The following is an 8,516-nucleotide window of genomic DNA, read 5'->3' on the forward strand; positions in this document are numbered from 1 at the left end:
TGTGTGAATTCAAAAGGAGCTCATGTGTATTCATGCCCTCACACATCCTTATTATAGAAAGAAGTTTAACTTTAAGCGGCGCAGGCAGAGCATTAGGAAATTGTGCTCTTGACAGACTATATGCACCGCATAATATGGGTCTCTCTCAGCTGTCACTCAACAGAAGTCTCCTTCCTCACTTCAACATGTCATACAAAACAGTCAGATCTGGACAAATGTATACCAACAGCAGCCTCCGGGCACTCAAGCAAAGACCACTCTTGAGCTAATCCAACAGACAAATTTGACAAGAGAGAGGAATCACGCTTTTTTAACATCATGAGAACAGACAGTGGCAGTGAATCCTCACTCAGCACGTGTGACATTTGCATTAAATGGGTTTCAATTGCATAGCAGACAAACTTGTGGAAAAGAACAAAGGTTGCCACATGCTTATGTGCAAATGCCACTGCAGAACCAAGATAAAAGATAAAAGATTGCTGTTGCTTCTCTGTCTGAAGCCATTTTAGAGGCGTGTGTGTGTGTGTGTGTGTGTGTGTGTGTGTGTGTGTGTGTGTGTGTGTGTGTGTGTGTGTGTGTGTGTGTGTGTGTGTGTGTGTGTGTGTGTGTGTGTGTGTGTGTGTGTGTGTGTGTGTGTGTGTGTGTGTGTGTGTGCGTGCGTGCGTGCGTGCGTGCGTGCGTGCGTGCGTGCGTGCGTCTGCGGCCAGGCAGGAGTGTGAAGGATCTTTGAGTCTCAGTGAAGGGAATTATACCATTCAATTCTGTGCTTTGATGGGACCCCGAACTCATTTCCATTTGATCGAACCAGAAGAGGCTATACCAATGAACAAAGCATGTTGTCAACCAAAAGGCCCAAAGCATGTTTTCAACCAAAAGGCACTTTTGACAGCCTGAAACCAAAGGACAGGAGACGAGAGATATTAAGATAGGCCTAGTACCTTGGTGTATAAAACCTGCCATGAAATTGCATTTTTCTGTAGATGGGAATCAGAGTTGCTTTGCATCTTTGAAGGGCCTGTGCTGGTGCATGAGTGAAATTGTCAAGCTCACTTTGGAGTGCTATAACGGCATCAAGTGGTAAGCGAAAGCACTGAAGGTTTGGCAATTATCATTTATCAGCCTCGCCATCGCTCTTCAAATAACTTGTAAAAAACAGCACTTTAATCACCACCCCCTCCCAGTAATATTAATCCATCTCAACTGGACTCTACTGAACTAAGGACACTGCTCGCATACTTTGATATTCAAACAGATTCCTTCAATGCAAAGATTAGCCTACTCTCTCTCTCTCTGACCTTGGGTGAGACTCACATACCAACAGGCTTAAGTCAAATACTGTGTTTCCCGTCAGACATTACGGTATGCCTGTGGAATCGTGGTCTCTGCACGTATTTGCACCGTGATGTATGCCACAGTGCCGATTTCCCATCATGCCTCGGTGTCCTAGCGAAACATCAAGGACATGTCACGCAATGGTTCTCAAACTGGCCACACATCAGAGCATTCCAGGATAAGCTAAAGCCAATGCAGTGAGGCGGGCCTACACTGGTATTCAAATGGTTAAAGAAAATGTTAAACTGCTTCACAAGATGGCTGGAAGAGCTGCAAAACCACCACCAGAACAAGCAGAATAATCAAACATTCATAGGGTCTGCTGTGTATATTTCATACAGAGTCCCTTGTTTTGATGTAGATGCATGGGCTTGTCATTCTTTATTCAAAAGCGTTCTCAAACCAACGTGTGTCACAGACGGCAGTAAAAGCAGCAGTGGTGGAACAGAATGCAGGTGATGATGTTTTGCCGTTTGACTTTTGAAACCGGTCGATCTAGAATAAATCGCTATACAACAGAACAAGGGCCCACCTGGCAAATCATGCGTCACGGCAAGGTGCCGATTGATGTTCAACCGCAGTTCTGTTCAAGGAGAGGGCTAGAAAACCACACATTTAAGTCTCTTCAATTCATTCATACGGTATATGTCTGCAGCAAAGAACTCAATTTCCCTGATGGCACAGTCATCTACACTCAAGACATCACCACATCTCTGGAATAAAGTGTTTAAATGCACAGATGACTTGACATACTCCGGTTTCTCCGGCTCTCATTTGCTTATGCATGCGGTGGTAATTGTTTACGGGACTCCGGCTTAAGTTAAAACACAGTGCAGTGTTTATGTGGCGTGGTATGACTGATGGTTTGCGCCGTGGAATCTGTTGTCAGCCTCGGTCAAACCGCCGTTATGATTTTGGTTGACGAGTGTGGAAACAGCTGTGTTAATGGCTCACTCAAATGAATGTGTCTTGTACAACTTTAAGTCCCGAGAGGACAACGGTGGAAAGAGGTCCTGGACATTTAATGTGCTTTATCCTCAATTGTTTTTAACCGACATGTTTTATGCAATCCAAATAAACTGAACTAATCTAAATGATCTCTGGTAATCATGGTCTAGCACTATTTACAGATACCCACGTGAAATCGAGGAGGGTGGTGGATACAGTAATCGCACATGTATCGCGTCCGCACACACACGCGCACACACACACACACACACACACACACACACACACACTGAGGGATTCAAATCATAAAACATATCAAGTCAATTTGTATGTGTCTCTGTAACCTGCATGCCAAGCAACCACACAGAGACCATCGCCATTGGCATTTGCTTTGCCAGACAATAAAAGCATGAAAGTGACAGAAAGTAAAAGACAGTGGACTATCAACTATCAATACATTTAGTAAGAGATTTGCACTCAATAACCATTCCACATAAATGTGATTTTTGACAACTTCTCTAAACACTTTTAGTCGCTAGTGTCTGCCCTGACACTCATACCTAAATGACGCAGGCTTTTATGTATTTGTTATAAGTTAATACTTCCGTGGTTGAACAGAATTCTGGGAATCGCAGTTCCAACCGACCATAGAGATGCAATAATTACAATGGCGCTACGTACCAGAAATGTCACCAAAAGGACTACAACAATGTGATATGCAATCAATTCATAGACATGACAAGAATAGTAACAACAAAATATATATCATCCCAGGTACAAAAACACACTGTATGTACAGGGAGGGGGGAAAAGGAAGGGGGTACAAGCGATGTGAAGTATTGTGAGCTTGTAGATCAGCTGTTTCTTGTGAATTTTCACATATTTTCACCTATTATGCCAGAATAAGGATGCTACTGGGTTCATGTCATGTTGTTAAGAGCATCTCTGCTGATATAGTTCACATGCAATTTACACAACAAGGTTGGGCAGTTCAATTCCACGGATCTGCCTTTACAATGATGCATAGCCTAATGACATGCAGTAAACTGAGTGCCATTACTTCTAATTGGTCGTAGTTATTTTCACTGGTAAATATTCATGTGGGCTAAAGCATGTTATTTATGCACTTAATGTATAATACAAGTCACACCTGTCGTGGGGGGTGGAGTGGGCATTTGGATGCTTTTAAGTAATTACGACACTTATCAGGGGTGTAAAGGAAAACCTCAAGATTTAACGCTAACCGTATATTCGTATTTGTTCCTGGCCACAGACACACTGACATGACAGAATTATCACCGAAAGCACTCAAACACAGCGGTAAAACCTGCATTGTTTAGGAAAGACAGAAAAGATTGGATTGCCTGTGTAGAATGACTGACTGGTTATGGGTATTGCGATAGCAATTTATTGCATGTGCATGTCACGATCCATTTGCCTTTAAGCAGCGTCAAATATGTTACAGCTAGATTGTTGGAACACGCAGAGAGGCTAATGAGGCATAATGAGAGGCTTAGTGTGTCATTAGTGACAGCCATCATCATTTCTGACGCCTCACTAATGTGTCCCCAATTTTACTTTCCAACACACTCCATCTTCCATTTGCATGAAGTCTCCTTGACCCGTTCATTTGTTTGTTCCTCGGCCAACACAGTGGAGAGCCATGGGATCAGTCCGGCCGTAAGGCCGGCTGCAACTGACATTTAGTGGCGTATATCCCCCCATTGAGGAGCTGCAAACGGCAACAAATGAGGTAAATAAGAGAAGCTTTTAGCAGTTGGACACAGTGTAGCTTAAATCTTCTCCATACGGGCCACGATTGTGTATACAGGTTGAGATGCAGTGCTTTCCAATTAGTCCATACATTTTCCACCATTAATGCCCCATTGTCCAAACACAAACAAATGAGAGTTAATCTCACAAATGGCTGTTAGAGGCTGATATTGGAGAGGTTTGTGTCTGTTTTTGCCATGAATAATGGATCGCTCCCATCTGTAGCTTGTCCTCTCCCTAAATGGCGCCAGTACCTAATCCGCCGCATGATAAAGATGTCCTTTAATGGGAGTTAGCATGTTTTTCTCTGGGTTATGGAGACTGTGTTGGCTATAAAGGTTATATCATGATTCATTATTAGCAGATTATTAAAGTCTTTGTGACTTTGACAGGCTGTTTTTCAAATCTTGTTATTCCAAAGAATTGGCATAGAGACTCAATTTATTTCAGTTTTGTAAATACATATAATTTATGTCTAGGTGGCTCATTTGACATCTACAGTATCACTCACTCACGCACTCACGCACGCACGCACGCACGCACTCACTCACTCAAGACAGACTGCCAAGATGGTGTCATCCATAAAGAAACGTAAATGCAACCAGAATAACAAAGTAAACAGACACAGGCCAGCCTGTGTTCATAATTGTGTAGCAGGTTTTCATTTAATTTCTGTCACAATAAATGACAGTTGTCATATGATAATAATCTAAAGGCCAAGTGACAATTATATTAAGATTATTAAGACGCTATTAGGAGGGAACAATTAGGGCCCAAACCACCAAATTAAAATGTGCTGTTGTTGATATAAATTACTGGCCAATGCTGAAACACAGCATTACATTTGTATTTTGCCCCCAGTTATGAGCTAGAGTACAGCAACAATCTTTCATGCCCTACATGTGGCTCAAAGCAAGTAGCCTGGCTAATAAACCAGACTGGCGGGTTACAGTGTTGTGTGATATTAGTCTGGCTTATTAGCCAGGCTACAGAGCAACTAGGTGTCCGTCCGTACTGGCAGGTAGAGATCTCTAGCATTGTCCCCACTGACATTTCCATGCACTTCACTGTTTCATGGCCCCTTAAGAACAACTTATCCCTATTTTTCCATTACTTTCCCCATTGAACCACATTAATAATGTGGACTTGTGGACCAATTGGGCCATTGGGGTATGAAGACATACTGAAAGTCTGAGCATAAGTGTGTCGGTTTAATATCAACATATGCTCAGACTGTTCATTTGATTTGGGTCAAGTATGTTCTCTCCAGTCTAAACTAACTCGGGGCCATTTAATAAGGTTTGAACAAAACGAAGTCGCTCTAAGTTTGACACCGGCAGAATATTCATGAGGGGTCGCTGGGCCCTCTCCACCATTATCTCTCTGTCGCTATGGTAATGTGATAAAGGCCTTAATATGAGGTGCGGCCCTCAGATAAGATAGAGTGTATTGCAGGCTTCTGCAGTGATTCACACTCATGGATTGATCGTCTTTTCACTGACAATGCAGTTCATTTCAGGCCATCTGTCAGGTTATTTTGCGAAGTCAGGGAATCAGTAAATTGATTATGGTTGCATCAAATTTTGCATTGTACAAATGTGAGTGAAATTGACACACATGCACGTACAGCGTAATCACGGTATAGTCACTCACTCACTCACTCGCTCGCGCACACGCACACACACACACACACACACACACACACACACACACACACACACACACACACACACACACACACACACACACACACACACACACACACACACACACACACACACACACACACACACACACACACACACACACACACACACACACACACACACACCCAACCAATCTGCATTTAAGTATTTTTTTCCTACACAGTATGTACGTGGCACTTTAAAAAATCCTCAGCCGTGTTTATGGCTGGTGATGGGTGGCTGTTATTTCTTGCCAAGGAGCACCGCAACAGAGCATAACAACAGAATAGATGGCAAAGCATGCAACGTCCGTGAGAGCACATAATGGCACATTATATGTAGGCTACAGTACATTATAAAAGGCAACCTATAGGTAAGGTTACAGGTTCAGTCCTGCTCAACGCCATAATTGGCAGCACATAAAAGCTTCTCTAGAAATACAACACTGCAGCTAAACTAATTCCAAGGCTTGCAACGTGCCAAGGTGCAAGCTTGTAGTTGTAAATCAGCTACTTTAGGCACTTTAGTTTGGTTCTTTATTTAAGATTTTGAACACTTTTTTTAAACAATATGTTTATTACATTTTCCTTCTTTTTATTTTATTTTTTACAAACAAACAATACAACAGAACAATACATAACACATCAGACAATACAATTACAGTATAATATAATAAGGGCACTTAGACTGGTAACAACAACAGAGTCCTTATGGCCACAAGACCAAACAACTGCAGAGAATATATTAGACACTTTCAGTCTCCACCATTACATAAGATAAATCATTGTCCGTAATATATTGGATAAACTGTCCCCATATTTTATCAAACATCTTTTGTTTATTCTTCAGAGTATAAGTGATTTTTTTCTAGAGGAAGACACAATGATAGCTCCCTAAACCACTGAGCAATACTGGGTTTGCCTATCTTTTTCCACGATAAAGCTATAGCCCTTTTGGCTTGTACTAGTAAACATAAATCAAAAAAACTTTGTTCGCTACTCTGTATCTTATAGCCAGGTGTGTAAAGACCTAATAGAAACAGTTTCGGGTCAAGCTCAACATGAAAATGTTAATTAATCTCCGGCTATAACGACACACCCAACAAAGGGTGGGGATGAAAGTGCTTAAAGTTTGACATGGAGTATAAGACATTATACAATAGGTCGTTTTGAGGAAGCAATCTGATTGGTTGAACACTTTTCTAGACCGTGCTTCAAACCACATTATTTCAACGCCTAATCAAAACAATTTAGCCGTGCTTTTCTCTCGGAGCGCAGCAGACTCGGTGGCTAGGCTAGCTAGTTTCTTGGGACATTTGTGGTCGTAGAGTGACTACATCTGTCATTGAAAGATTCTTATTTTTCAGCGATTTTCTTAGTTTTAAGGGTAACTGTTATAATTGCAATACTACACTCGAGCGGGTGGTTTAACCCACTCGAGTGTAATATTGCTTAAATATACCATCCATCAGGGCAGTCTATTGCAGTCACACTTTTTATACCTCTTTGTTTAGTCTAATTGTCATGAAATTTCTGTTACTCAAGTAAAGTTTAATCTTTGGTTTGTAAACACAACCTAATAATCTATCCATTTCCCCCTTCAGCTCCTTATAGGCAAGTTTATTTCACCAACTATGTATTGAAACATTTTGGCCTTATACAATTTAATTTAGACATTTAGCTCAACCTTTCATCCAGAGTGACTTACGACAGTGCAAGGCCTGAATACTGCGAGTGTCATGAACAGTCAACCGACATGGACAAGAAATTGCGAAGAGAACAAGGACATGCTTAACCTTTCTGCTCTGAATGACAGAGTGGAAGCCTCCGGGAGAGGGAGAGATTGACAGCAGTGAGAGATTGACAGCTGTGGGAGGACAGGAGAGCAAGGAAGGGAGGGGTCAGAGGACTGTTGCCTAATTCAGTGTTTCTCAAAGTGGGGTCCCCAAGGGTCCTCTGGGGGAGGGGGGGGGGGGGGTTCCGGGGGGTCCTCAGCAAAATGCGCTAGTAATAATAATAATGCTTTTTATTTATATAGCACTTTACATTCTTTCGAATCTCAGAGTGAACAGCATGGAATAAAAACAGCATAGGCAACAAACAATTGCATGGGACCCAACTAGGCTAAATTAAAAGGGTCATGGTAAAAACTAGGTAAAAGTGGGTTTTTAAAAGTGGACTGTGGTGTACAGGGAGGGAATTCCACAGACATGGGCCTGTATATATACCAGATGGCCGTGCACTCCCCCGCCTCCCCGTTCCTCTGGCCCCCGCACCCACCTCTGACGTGGATAGTCAGTGACACCGACGCAAGGTTACTCCGTGGTGAGAAATAAATATTGCTCGTGTTGGCATTGCCTTGGGGGGGGGGGGGAATTGGTTCCCAGGCTGCATTTGAAAGTGAGAATGCTCCACCCCGCGGGCGCCTAATACTTCTTACTAGTAGTAAGAAGCAGTCTTTGTATTGAGATTGTGCTTGAAATGTACTGTAATTCTGCAAACTGTTAATAAATATTTAAATCAATCAATCAATCAGTTATAGGAGGGGACGGCCGACTGGTATGCGAAAAGTTGACTGGTGGCCCTAAGCAGAAGGCCCTCAGCTACTTTGGCTGTCATACGACATGAATCAGGGCGCTGTCACACCTTGAGACATGCCAGCTTTGTTCCCACCGAGTCTGTTCACCCTATAAACGTATTGGCTGCCTCTCTTCCCTTGCATCGAGCCAGATACAACTTGTCTTTCTCAATTGCAGAGAACAGGAGTATGTGACAGTAA

This window comes from Protomyctophum bolini (assembly GCF_963924005.1).
Source record: "Protomyctophum bolini genome assembly, chromosome: 18".
Lineage (NCBI taxonomy): Eukaryota > Metazoa > Chordata > Actinopteri > Myctophiformes > Myctophidae > Protomyctophum > Protomyctophum bolini.